Genomic DNA, 14,167 nt, shown 5'->3' with positions numbered 1-14,167 from the left:
TAGACTTGACTTTTTCATTTAGCATTGCCCTTTTCCTCTTCTCAGTTCCTCCCAATCCTACCATGCTGACACTGTGCTTCAGCTCTGGATTTGATCTTGATACGGATTTGTCTCTGATTTAGCATGTGCATCCTAGAATAGAAATGGACATCTTTGGCCGGGTGCAGTGGCTCACACCTGTAATCCCATCACTTTGGCTCGGTGGATCACTTGAAGTTAGGAGTTTGAGACCAGCCTGGCCAACATGGTGAAACCCAATCTCTACTAAAAATACAAAAATTAGCTGGGCATGGTGGCAGGCACCTGTAATCCCAGCTACTCAGGAGGCTGAGGCAAGAGAATCACTTGAACCTGCAGAGGTTGCAGTGAGCCGAGACTGCGCCACTGGACTCCAGCCTGGGTGACAGAGGAAGACTCCGTCTCAAAAAAATAATAATATGTTCTAAACGAGTTAGTGCCCTTAATAGTACCATATTGCTAGGTGTGGTGGTGTGCACCTGTAATCCCAGTTACTCAGGAGGCTGAGGTGGGAGGATAGCTTGAGCCTAGCAGGTCAACACAAGCCTGAGCAACATAATGAGACCCGTCTTTATTTTTTTTAATTTTTCTATTTTTTTAGTTAGCTCTTTTTTCTTTCTTTCTTTTTTTTTGAGACAGAGCCTTGCTCTGTTGCCAGGCTGGAGTGCTGTGGCACAATCTTGGCTCACTGCAACCTCCACCTCCCAGGTTCAAGGGATTCTCCTGCCTCAGCCTCCTGAGTAGCTGGGACTACAGGTGCCTGCCACCACACCTGGCTAATTTTTTATATTTTTAGTAGAGACGGGGTTTCACCATGTTAGCCAGGATAGTCTTGATCTCTTGACCTTGTGATCCGCCCACCTCGGCCTCCCAAAGTGCTGGGATTACAGGTGTGAGCCACCGAGCCCGGCAACTCTTTTCTTCTTTTTACGCCCAGCCAACTCATCATAATTTTTTTTTTTTTTTTTTTTGAGACGGAGTCTCGCTCTGTCGCCTGGGCTGGAGTGCAGTGGCCGGATCTCAGCTCACTGCAAGCTCCGCCTCCCGGGTTCACGCCATTCTCCTGCCTCAGCCTCCTTAGTAGCTGGGACTACAGGCGCTCGCCACCTCGCCCGGCTAGTTTTTTGTATTTTTAGTAGAAACGGGGTTTCACCATGTTAGCCAGGATGGTCTCGATCTCCTGACCTCGTGATCTGCCCGTCTCAGCCTCCCAAAGTGCTGGGATTACAGGCTTAAGCCACCGCGCCCGGCCCATCATAATTTTTTTAATTATAATTTTTTTAATCTACCTTTTTTTTTCAAGATGGAGTTCGAGACCCACCTGGGCAATGTGGCAAGACCCCATCTCCACTAAAGATACAAAAATTAACTGGGCATGGTGGCATGCACTTGTAGTCCCAGCTACTCAGGAGGCTGAAGTGGGAAGATTGCTTGAGCCCAGGAGGTGGAAGCTGCAGTGCTGAGATTGCACCACTTCACTCCATCCCAGGCAACAGAGTGTGACCCTGTCTTAAAAAACAAACAAACAAACAAACAAAAATCTGTGAGTGGAAAATGAGCTAAATTTAAAATTTTCCTCTAAGCCATTCATAGGCACCTTCAAGGGAACCTCTTCACGCCTGTATACTTTGAAATGTTTTTTACTCTGTAATTTGGTTTAATTCACTTATTTACTGAAAAGTAAGAGGTTTGAGCCCATGAGCAATTAGGCATAGATTGCAAGTCCCTTGATAATAAAGCAGTTTTCAGTCTGTCTTTAAAAATTAAGCTTGGGCCGGGCGCCGTGGCTCACGCCTGTAATCCCAGCACTTTGGGAAGCCAAGGTGGGCAGATCACGAGGTCAAGAGATCGCGACCATCCTTGCCAACATGGTTGAAGTGGATTTCAGAAGCAGAAAAAATAGGGAACTTATTGTCTGGCTGATCGTTACAGAAGTACCCAGTTCTGTCATTCCACTCTTGTTACTCAGACATTTAACTACCCATGTTTATTTCACCAAGCTAAAGAAGTATAGTACAGGTTGATGATCTGCATTCTGAAAATTGGAAATGCTTCAAAATCTAAAACTTTTTGAGCATTGACATGGCACTCAAAGGAAATGCTCATTGGAGCATTTTGGATTTTGGATTAGGGATGCTCAACGAGTAAATATATAAAGACGTTCCAGGCCGGGCGCGGTGGCTCAAGCCTGTAATCCCAGCACTTTGGGAGGCCGAGACGGGCGGATCACGAGGTCAGGAGATCGAGACCATCCTGGCTAACACGGTGAAACCCCGTCTCTACTAAAAAATACAAAAAACTAGCCGGGCGAGGTGGCAGGCGCCTGTAGTCCCAGCTACTCCGGAGGCTGAGGCAGGAGAATGGCGTAAACCCGGGAGGCGGAGCTTGCAGTGAGCTGAGATCCGGCCACTGCACTCCAGCCCGGACAACAGAGTGAGACTCCGTCTCAAAAAATAAAAAAATAAAAATAAAGACGTTCCAAAAGATTTCAGATTTCCAAAAGCTGAAAAAATCCCAAATCCAAAACACCTCTGGTCCCAAGCATTTCAGATAACACTCAGCCTGTACTATAAGCCACACTAAGTGGGGTAGAGGCCAGCCGTGGTGTCTTATACCTATAGTCCTAGCATTTTGGGAGGCTGAGGCAGGAGGATTGCTTGAGCCCAGGAATTTGAGACCAGCCTGGGCAACATAGTGAGACCCCTCTCTATAAAAGCAGTTTTTAAATTAGGAGGGTGTGGTGGCACAAGCCTATAGTCCCAGCTACTGGGGAGGCTGAGGTAGGAGGATCACTGGAGCCCAGAAGTTCGAGGCTGCAGTGAGCTATGATCATGCCACTGCATTCCAGCCTTGGTGACAGAGTGATACACCATCTCAAAAACATGGTATGGGGGCTGGGTGCTGAGGTTTATGCCTCCCAGCACTTTGGGAGGCTGAGGCAGAGGGATCACTTGAGGCCAGAAGTTCAACACCAGCCTGGCCAACAGCAAAACCCTGTCTCTACAATAAAAAGAAAAATAGAAAAAACAAACATGGTGGTGGGGACAGGGAGCCTGTTGTTCATTTCTAGGCTCCTTCCCAGTATTTATACTCAGATTCATGCTGTTGCCTGCAAAAAAGGTTGGCCCCCAGTTGCCTCTGGATAATGTGATTTAGAAAATTTGCTCTGGCAGCTTGCAGACAATTGCTGCCGTTAGTAATTGTACAAAAATACATGGCTGGGCACAGTGGCTCACACCTGTAATCCCAGCATTTTGGGAGGCCAAGGTGCGCAGATCACTTGAGGTCAGGAGGTTGAGACCAGGCTTGTCAATATGGTGAAACCCCATCTCCACTAAAAATGAAAAACAAAAAATTAGGCTTGATGATGTGCGCATGTAATCCCAGCTACTTGGGACACTGAGGCACAAGAATCGCTTGAACCTTGGAGGTGGAGTTTGCAGTGAGTTGAGGTCACACCACTGCACTCCAGCCTGGGCAGCAGAGCTGGATTCTGTCTCAAAACAACAACAGGCTGGGCGCGGTGGCTCAAGCCTGTAATCCCAGCACTTTGGGAGGCCGAGACGGGCGGATCACGAGGTCAGGAGATCGAGACCATCCTGGCTACCACAGTGAAACCCCGTCTCTACTAAACAATACAAGAAACTAGCCGGGCGTGGTGACGGGCGCCTGTAGTCCCAGCTACTTGGGAGGCTGAGGCAGGAGAATGGCGTAAACCCGGGAGGCGGAGCTTGCAGCGAGCTGAGATTCGGCCACTGCACTCCAGCCTGGGCGACAGAGTGAGACTCCGTCTCAAAAAAAAAACAAAAAACAACAATAATAGCAACAACAACTAACTTCTAAAGGCCATGTGACTGTCAAGTAGATTATACATAAGAAAGGCTGATTTAGAGTTCTTAGAGGTTTTTTTTTTGTTCTTTTTTTGTTTGTTTGTTTGTTTTTCTGAGACAGGGTCTCGCTCTGTCACCCAAGCTGGAGTGCAGTGGCGTGATCTTGGCTCACTGCAACCTCCACCTCCCATGCTCAAGCGATTCTCATGCCTCAGCCTCCTGAGTAGCTGGGATTACAGGAATGCGCCACCAGGCCCAGCTAATTTTTGTATTTTTAGTAGAGACAGGGTTTCACCAGGTTGGCCAGGCTGGGGTTTCTTCATTTAATTTTTCTTTATTTATTTGTTTTATTTGTTTTTAGAGACAGAGTCTCACTATGCTGCTTAGGCTAGTCTCAAACTCCTGGGCTCAAGCAATCTTCCCGCTTTGGCCTCCCAAAGTGTTGGGATTACAGGCATGAGCCACTATTCCCGACTAGTTTATTTTCTAAAGAAAAGTTACCCTGGAGGATCACTTGAGGCCAGGAGTTTAAGACCAGCCTGGGCACCACAGTGAGACACCGTATCTGTTAAAAAATAAAAAGTAAAGCCACCCTGTTCACTAAATTGGCAAAAGATTAGGACTAGCAAGAATTAAAACTCACAGAACATTAGGGTGAGAAAGAATCTTAGAGATAATCTAGTCTGCCCCTGCCATTCTAGGAATATAGAAGCAAACCCAGACAGGTTGAGTGACATGTCCATCCTGGTGGCAAAGCCAAAACTAAAACCTTATTCCCAGGTCAGTGCAGAGCCACTCAGGATCTCATAAATCAGTTTTGTGTTTTCTGTACCATACTGGCCCTCTACTAGCCTCTCCCTGGATCTCACTGATACCATGAGAGTGCAAAAAAAGCAATTGTTCGTTACATTTATCAAAGTGGTGGTATCCATTGGCATCAACATTTGCATTTAGGACAAAGTTATCTTTGGCACCTTTGAACTTGCTAAGACTATCAAGTGTGAAGTTTGTATTGTGCCTCAGCTGCATCTTCCAACCATAACGGTTTTTTAAAAAATGATTTTATTGGATAGGTGTGATGGCTTATGTGTGTAATCCCATTACTTTGGGAGGCTGAGGTGGGAGGATTGCTTGAGCCCAGGAGTTTTGAGAACAAGCTGGGCAACCCAGAGAGACCTCCACCACAAAAAATAAACAAAATCAGGCGGGTGTGGTGGTGCATGCCTGTAGTTCCAGTTACTCATGGGGCTGAGGCAGGAGGATTGCCTAGGCCCAGGAGGTCATAGCTGTAGTGAGCCAAGATCACACCACTGCACTTCAGCCTGGGTGACAAAGCAAGACCCTGTCTCAATAAATAAATAAATGAAATGAAATGTTTCAATTCAATAAATGATAAATGCTTCAGTGTGGCTTTCACAAACATTTTGTCTAAGAAGTTGTTTATTAGCATTGAATACATTGTGTGTCTATTATGTGTGAGGCATGGAGATAACATGAGAAACAGACACGGTTTCTAGGCTTATGGAGCTTATAGTGTAGTCACTTGTTCACTGTATGTTCTCAAACCAAAAGATGCTAGAATCACATTTGCAGAAAAACCTCAGGAAAACACAACATACACAAAGGAGGAATGCAGTATCAACTTCCCTACATGATAAAGATACCATAGGCCAAAATTGTATTGTACATGGAAATGATGTTTGGGTTTTTTTGTTTGTTTGTTTTTGTTTGTTTACCATTGTAAAAGTAATACATCACCACATATACATTATGGACACACACATGCATTTGAAAAGCATTAACAATTGACCTGAATAAATATATAAAGAACTATTAAAACTCAGCAGTAAGAAAACAGCTAAAAAAACGGGTGAAATATTTTTTTTTTTTTTTTTTTTGAGATGGAGTCTCGCTCTGTCGCCCAGGCTGCAGTGCAGTGGCCGGATCTCAGCTCACCGCAAGCTTCTCACTTCCTCCGGTTTACCATTCTCCTGCCTCAGCTCCTGAGTAGCTGGGACCACAGGCACCCTCTTAACTCCTGCCCAGCTAGTTTTTGTATTTTTTTTTTTTTTGAGACTTGAGTCTCACAGTTCCAGGGCTGGGAGTGCAGTGGGCGCCATCTCGCTCACTGCAGCCTCGGCCTCCTGGTTCACTTATTCTCCCACCTCAGCCTCCCAAGTAGCTGAGACTACAGGCCCCACCACTCACGCCCAAAGGTTTTGTATTTTTAGTAGAGACGGGTTTCGAATTCATGTTAGCCAGGATGTCTCATCTCCCTGACCCTCGCGGATCCACCTCGGGCCAGCCTCCCCCAAAGTGCTGGGATTACAGGCTTGAGCCCACTGGGCGCCTGCCAATGGGTGAAATATTTGAACTGACACCTTGAAGACAATACAAGAATGGCAAACTGGCTGGGGGTGGTGGCTCATACCTGTAATCCCAGCACTTTGGGAAGCCAAGACGGATGGATCACCCGAGGTTAGGAGTTCGACATCAGCCTGGCCAACATGGTGAAACTCTGTCTCTACTAAAAATACAAAAATAAGCCAGTTGTGGTGGTGCAAATATATAGTCCCATCTTACCCAGGAGGCTTATAAGGAAAATCACTTGAAACTGGGAGGGCGGAGGTTGCAGTGAGCTGGAGATCACACCACTGCACTCCAGCCTGGGCAGGACAGAGTGGAGACTCTGTCTCAAAAAAAAAAAAAAAAAAAAAAAAAAGAATAAAACAAAATACAACAGATTTTTAATGTTCATAAGCATGATGAGTGGTTTTCATGTTCATGTGTGTGCCTCCCTCAAACCTTGTTATGATTGTTATGTTATGTTATGTCAACACACATTGCCTATCTGATTTATAGAAGTGAAAAACAGTGAAAAGGCAGCTTTACAGAATGGGAGAAACATTTGCAAATCACACATCCAATAAGGACTTCAATAGCAAGGAAACAGTTTTAAAATGGGCAAAATGGACCTAAGACATTTCCCAACAGAAGACATTAAACACAAAAGATAAGTAAGCAGGAGGGATGTGGAGAAATGGAACCTCCCCAGGCTCTTGGTGGGAATGTATATTAGTACAGCCATTATGGCAACAGTACCGGAGTTTCTAAAACTAAAATGGAATTAACATATGATCCAAAGCAATCTCACTTCTGGGTATATGTATACAGGGAAATGAAAACTGCATTTTGGAGAGATATCTGCACTCCATGTTCATTGGTGAGCACTATTCACAATAACCACATTATGGAATCAAGTGTCCATTGACAGATGAATGGATAAAGAAAAAATGCGGCTAGGTGTGGCTCACTTCTGTAATCCCAGCACTTTGGGGCCAAGGTGGGCGGATCACCTGAGGTCAGGAATTTGAGACCAGCTCTTGGCCAACACGGGAACCCCGCCTCTACTGCTAAAAATACAAATTAGCCAGGGTGTGGGTGGTGGGTGCCTGTAATCCCAGCTCCTCTGGAGGCTGGAGGCAGGAGGAACGCCTGAACTAGAGGCAGAGGTTGCAGTGAGCCAAGATCACACCACTGCACTCCCTGCTTGGGCAACAAGAGCCAAACTCTGTTCCCAAAAAGAAAAAAGAAAAAATGGGCCGGGCTGGGTGGCTCACGCCTGTAATCCCTGCACTTTGGGAGGCCGAGGCGGGTGGATCACGAGGTCAGAGATCGGAGACCATCCTGGCTAACATGGTGAAACCCCGCCTCTACTAAAAATACAAAAAAAATTAGGCCGGGCGCTGATGGCGGCTCTCTGTAGTCCCAGCTACCGGGAGGCTAAGGCAGGAGAATGGCGCTGAACCCTCGAGGCAGAGCTTGCAGAGCCGATGGTGCCACTGCATCAGCCTGGGCGACAGAGTGAAGACTCTGCCTCAAAAAAAAGAAAAAAAAAAAAAAAAAAAAAAGAAATGAATATATACATGTTCTCACTTATATGTGGAAATGCATGTTCTCACTTATATGTGGAATTTTTTTGTCTTTTTGAGACAGAGTCTCACTCTGTCGCCAAGAGCGAAACTCCGTCTCAATAAGTAAATAAATAAATAAATAAATAAATAAATAAAAATTAAATAAGTTGAACTCACAAAAGCAGAGAGTAGAATGGTGGTTGCCAGAGTCAGGGGTTTGAGATGAAACGGGGAGATATTGGTCAAAGGGTATGAGGCACCCTTTTGGTTGGGAGGAGTATATTCTGGAGATCTGTTATACAGCATGATGACTATAGTTAATAATGTATATTTGAAAATTGCTAAGAGTGTAGTTTTTTGCTTTTTTTTTTTTAAGACAGGGTCTTGCTCTGTCACCAGGCTGGAGTGCAGTGGTGCGATCTTGACTCACTGCAACCTCCGCCTCCTGGGTGACAGAGCAGGAGCACTGTCATCTTGGACAAACACCACCACTTTAAGTTCCAACTCCCTTTCTAGCCTCATACATTTCAAGGAAATCACTTCTCTTCTAGCTATAAGCAGCTAGAAAGAGCAGACAGTAAAACACAGATAAGACAGCTCGGGCTCAGAGGGCGGTGGGGATAAAGTCTCTTGGGTGACTGCCAAACTTCACGCTCATACAATGTGCCCCAGTAAAACAGTGGGCCTTAATAAGCACATTCCTTTCCCTCAGGTGCACTAAGATAGGGAAGCTAAAAGCAGACTCGGGGGATATGCCCGCAGCTGCAGAAAGAGGTACAGGAACAGACACAACTCTCCCTCCCAGATAAGCACAACAAAGAAACACAGAAGCAGTCCAAGTCTCTGATAAACTCTCCAACCCTGAATCCTTAAAAACTCTCAGTATGTAAGATTGTGCAGCTTCTGACCTAACTTGGTCAGAAGTCCCTCCCAGGTTTGAAATAAACCTGTTGACTGTCAAGCCACCCTTCGTGTTTCTCTCCTTTTTGTTTAATTCTTACACTAGGTTCAAGCAATTCTCCTGCCTCAGCCCCCTGAGTAGCTGAGACTACAAGCACCCACCACCATGCCTGGCTATTTTTTGTATTTTTAGTAGAGATAGGGTTTCACCATGTTGGCCAGGCTGGTCTTGAACTCCTGACCTCAGATGATCTGTGTGCCTTGGCCTCCCAAAGTGCTGGGATTACAGGCATGAGCTACTGTACCCAGCCAAGAGAATAGACCTTAAATATTCTCACCACAAAAAAACTGAGGTGTTAGATATGTTAGCTTGATTTAAAAAAATTTTTTTTTAATTTTTAATTTTTTTACAAAATAGAGATAGGGTTACACTATGTTGCCCAAGCTGGTCTTGAACTCCGGGCTCAAGCCATCCTCCCACCTGGGTCTCCCAAAATGGTGGGATAACAGACGTGAGCCGCTGCACTTGGCCAGCTTGATTATTTTTTAATGGCAAACAAGCTCATGAAAAGATGTTCAACATTGTTAGTTACTAGAGAAGTACAAATTAAACCTCAATAATATACCACTATACATCTATTAGAATGGCTAAAAAATTTTATTTTGTTTATTTATTTATTTATTTATTTTGAGACGGAGTCTCACTCTGTCGCCCAGGCTGGAGTGCAGTGGCGGGATCTCGGCTCACTGCAAGCTCCGCCTCCCGGGTTTACACCATTCTCCTGCCTCAGCCTCCCGAGTAGCTGGGACTACAGGCGCCTGCCACCTCGCCCGGCTAGTTTTTTGTATTTTTTAGTAGAGACGGGGTTTCACCGTGTTAGCCAGGATGGTCTCGATCTCCTGACCTCGTGATCCGCCCGTCTCGGCCTCCCAAAGTGCTGGGATTACAGGCTTGAGCCACCGAAAAAAATGTATTTTAAAGAACAAAACCCCAGGCTGGGCGTGGTGGCTCATGCCTGTAATCCCAGCACTTTGGGAGGCCAAGGCGAGTGGATCACGAGGTCAGGAGATTGAGACCATCCTGGCTAACACAGTGAAACCCCATCTCTACTAAAAATACAAAAAATTAGCCAGGCGTGGTGGCGGGCGCCTGTAGTCCCAGCTACTTGGGAGGCTGAGATAGGAGAATGGCATGAACCCGGGAGGTGGAGCTTGCAGTGAGCCGAGATCATGCCAATGCACTCCAGCCTAGGCGGCAGAGGGAGACTCTGTCTCAAAACAAAAGAACAAAACCTGAAATCTGATAATACCAACTGTAGACAAGAATGTGGAGCAACTGGAACAGTCATACGTTGCTGGTGAGAATGCAAAATGATACAACCGCTCTGGGGAAACAGGTTAGCAATTTCTCATGAAGTTAAACATGTACTTCCCATTTGACCTAGCAATCTCCTAGGTGATTCTTACCCAAGAGAAACAAAACTTAAGTTTGCAAGAAACCTGTACACAAATGTATACAGCAGCTTTATCGTTGCTAACAACTGGAAACAAACCAATATCTTACAGTTGGTAAGTAGATAGTGTGGAATACCCTTGGCAATAAAAATAAGTTGTTATATACTACAACTTGGATGAATCTCAAATGCATTATGCTAAGTGAAAAAAAGCCAAACTCAAAAGGCTACATACATATGATATGATTTGGTTGTGTAACATTCTGGAAAGGCAAAACTATAGGGACAGAAGACAGACAGATCAGTGGTTGCCAGGGATTAAGAGTGGGAGCAGGGTTTGACCATGAAGGAGTTTTGGGGGTGATGATATTCTGGTTTTTTTTTTTTTTTTGAGATGGAGTCTCACTTTCACCCAGGCTGGAGTGCAGTGGCACGATCTCGATCTCGGCTCACTGCAAAAACTGGAAACAAAGGCAGTAAATATGACAACATGCTAATTATATATGAGATTATCAGTATTTGCTTTATTATTGTACTTGTATTTTTTAATTAGTCGACATACAAACAAGGTAAAATATATCCCCCTTAGAGAAAATTTAGAAAAAACAGAGAAGGAGATAGAAAAAGTCACCAGTTGTCTTTTATTTATTTATTTATTTATTTATTGAGACAGAGTCTCGCTCTGTCACCCAGGCTGCAGTGCAGTGGTGCCATCTCTGCTCACTGCAAGCTCCGCCTCCGAGATTCACGCCATTCTGCCGCCTCAGCCTCCAGAATAGCTGGGACTACAGGCGTCCGCCACCATGCCCGGCTAATTTTGTTTTTGTATTTTTAGTAGAGACGGGGTTTCACCATGTTAGCCAGGATGGTCTTGATCTCCTGACGTCGTGATCCGCCCGCCTCAGCCTCCCAAAGTGCTGGGATTACAGGCGAGGTCCATCGCGCACGGCCCACCAGTTGCCTTTAGACATTGTATTTTTTATTATTTTCTACATGTCTTTTTGCACAATGAAAAGTGTACCATAAGAACAATTTTGCCTGTGGTTTTACTTAGTATATTCTAAACTTGTTTCCTTTGCAATTTTTTTTTTTTTTTTTTTTTTGAGACACAGTCTTGCTCTGTTACGCAGGCTAAAGTGCAGTGTCGCGATCGCAGTGTTGCGATCACAGTTCACTGCAGGCTTGACCTTCCTGAGCTCAGGTGATCCTCCAGCGTCAGCCTCCTGAGCAGCTGGGACTATAGGTGCACCCATGCCTGGCTAATTTTTTGTATTTTTTGTAGAGAGAGGATTTCATCATGCTGCCCAGGCTAGTGCTGAACTCCTCAGCTCAAGTGATCTGCCCACCTCAGCCTCCCAAAATGCTGGGATTACAGCATTTGTAATCCCCTTCCTCTTAAATGATCTTTGAAACATATTTGCAATCTCAAAGCCTGCATTTATCTAAACAACTGGTTTCATTTTAGGGATGTAGGCATTTCTGTAATATTAAACTGGTATATTTCACCTCGCTATCATGGCAGTACAACTGAGGGGATGTTTGCATGAATCTTGTGAATTATGATGGCTCTGAGCCATTGTAATTTGATTAACCGAAGTCTTACTTTGGGGTTTATTTTATTTTTATTATTTATTATTTTTTTTTGAGATGGAGTCTCACTCTGTCGCCCATGCTGGAGTGTAGTGGTGCTATCTGGGATCACTGCAACCTCTGCCTCCTGGATTTAAGTGATTCTCCCACCTCAGCCTCCCAAGTAGCTGGGACTACAGGCACGGGCAACCATGCCGGGTAATTTTTTGTATTTTTAGTAGAGACGGGATTTCACCATGTCGGCCAGGCTGGTTGCGAACTCCTGACCTCAAGTGATCTCCTCACTTTGGCCTCCCAAAGTGCTGGGATCACAGGCGTGAGCCACCACGTCTAGCCTACTTTGGGATTTTTCTCTACAACATTTTCATGTTGTTAATGTAGCTGGGGGTCCAGCATCACTGCTGGTCACTTAATCCGGCTGGAGGCCACCAGGATACACCATCTCTTTGTAGTAAGCTGTTAAGGAGAGCCCTAGGCAAAATTACTTAGGTTCATGGTGTCAGTGCTTTTGTGGAGATGTCCAACTCCTGAGGTTCACTCATACTGTCATTTTTTCCTAAGGCATCAGGTCATCACCTGACCCAGCATTCTGACTACACTACCCTGTTCACATTCTTTTCTTTCTTTTTTTTCTTTTTTTTTTTTGAGACAGGGTCTGGTTCTGTTGCCCAGGCTGGAGTACCCTGGCATGATCACAGCTCACTGCAGCCTCGACCTCCCGGGCTCAAGTGATCCTCCTGCTTCAGCCTCCTGAGTAGCTGGGACTACAGGTGCACGCCACCATTCCTGGCTAATTTTTTCATTTTTTATAGAGACAGGACCTCGCTATGTTGCCCAGGCTGGTTTCAAACTCCTGGACTCAAGTGATCTATCTCCCTTGGGTTCCCAAAGTCTTGTGATTACAGGCATACGGTGCCTGGCCTTCACATTCTTATATACCCTTCTGTTTCCTTAGTTGTGAAATGGAGATAATGACATAGCCTTAATTCATGTGGGATGCTTAGCACAGTTCCTGGCACTTGATAGACTTTTTCTTTCTACTTGAAATTTATTTTTGAGCTGGGCATGGTGGCTCACACCTGTAATCCCAGCACTTTGGAAAACCAAGGCAGGCAGATTACCTGAGGTCAGGAGTTCGAGACCAGCCTGGCAAACATGGTGAAACCCCGTCTCTACTAAAAATACAAAAATTACCTGGGTGTGGTGGCACACACCTGTTATCCCAGCTACTCCAGAGGCTGAGGCACGAGAATCGCTTGAACTCGGTAGACAGAGGTTGCAGTGAGCTGAGATTGAGCCACTGCACTCCAGCCTGGGTGATAAAGAGAGACTGTCTTTAAAAAATATATTTTTAACTAATATAAAACTCTCTGGATCCTTCTTTTTCTGAGCTGCATCTCCACTTGAGTCCATCCCACATCATTGAACATTTAATTACACAGAATTGTGTACCATCTTCCTTGACCCCCAGATCTTTAGCCTTCTATAGTACCCTGTGTCTCTTTTTGTTGTACGAGTCACAGTTGCAATTTTTTTTTTTTTTTTTTGAGACAGAGTCTCATTCTGTCACCCAGGCTGGAGCACTCACTGCAACCTCCGCCTCCTGGGTTCAAGCAGTTCTCCTGCCTCAGCCTCCTAAGTAGCTGGGATATTACATGCCCGCAGCATCACGCCAGGCTAAGTTTTGTATTTTTAGTAGAGATGGGGTTTCACCATGTTGGTCAGGCTGGTCTCGAACTCCTGACCTCCTGATCAGCCCTCTTCGGCCTCCCAAAGTGCTAGGATTACAGGTGTGAGCCACTGCACCCACCCATAGTTGCAATTTTATTTGTGTGATTGAGTGCCGTATGACCCTTTTATTGAAGTACAGTGAAAGCAGGAAACATGACCGATTTTTACAATATTTTCAACACTTACCACCATAGGTGGTACATAGTAAGGCCTTAATAAACATTTGTAAAATGAACAAAGGTCATGAGTGTTTATGTTTGTAGTTTTAATTGCCCTAAAGTAAATATCTGATTTGCCAATTTCCACCAGAGTGCTCTGCACATAGTAGGTCTAATTATTTTTCCCTCTTTACTAATCACCCATGCCTTGTAAGAATTCAGTTAGCTGACTTTTTGTAGTTTATAAGCCTGATGACTGGGTGTTCCCGTGTGTGTGAGATGTGCCACTCTCGAACCTTGTTACTACGGCGGCACATCGCGCGTCTGACATGAAGAAAAAAAAAATTCAGTTAGTCGGCCAGGAACAGTGGCTAAAACCTGTAATCCCTGCACTTTGAGAGGCCAAGGCAGGAGGATCACTTGAACCCAGGAGTTCGAGACCAGCCTAGGCAACATAGCGATACTCCGTCTCAAACAACAAATAAAAATAATTTGTCGGGCATGGTGGTGCGCGCCTGTAGTACCAACTGCTCGGGAGGCTGAGGCGAGGGGATCGCTTGAGTCACGGAGGT

At 45.2% G+C, this 14,167-nt stretch overlaps 1 non-coding gene and 1 pseudogene across 1 annotated transcript; both read left to right on the top strand.

Annotated features, from left to right (window-relative positions):
• The first annotated feature begins 6,589 nt into the window (after positions 1-6,589).
• Positions 6,590-6,705, top strand: LOC116274055 (annotated as a pseudogene).
• Positions 6,706-13,823: 7,118 nt separating this feature from the next.
• On the top strand, positions 13,824-13,925 carry LOC116274046. The gene has a single exon (XR_004182525.1). It is a non-coding gene; the product is annotated as a small nucleolar RNA U13 (small nucleolar RNA).
• Positions 13,926-14,167: the final 242 nt, after the last annotated feature.

The sequence above is a fragment of the Papio anubis genome, chromosome 2 (genome assembly GCF_008728515.1).
Source record: "Papio anubis isolate 15944 chromosome 2, Panubis1.0, whole genome shotgun sequence".
Lineage (NCBI taxonomy): Eukaryota > Metazoa > Chordata > Mammalia > Primates > Cercopithecidae > Papio > Papio anubis.
The sequence above is the reverse complement of the archived record's forward strand: the minus strand, read 5'-3'. Positions and strand labels throughout refer to the sequence as shown.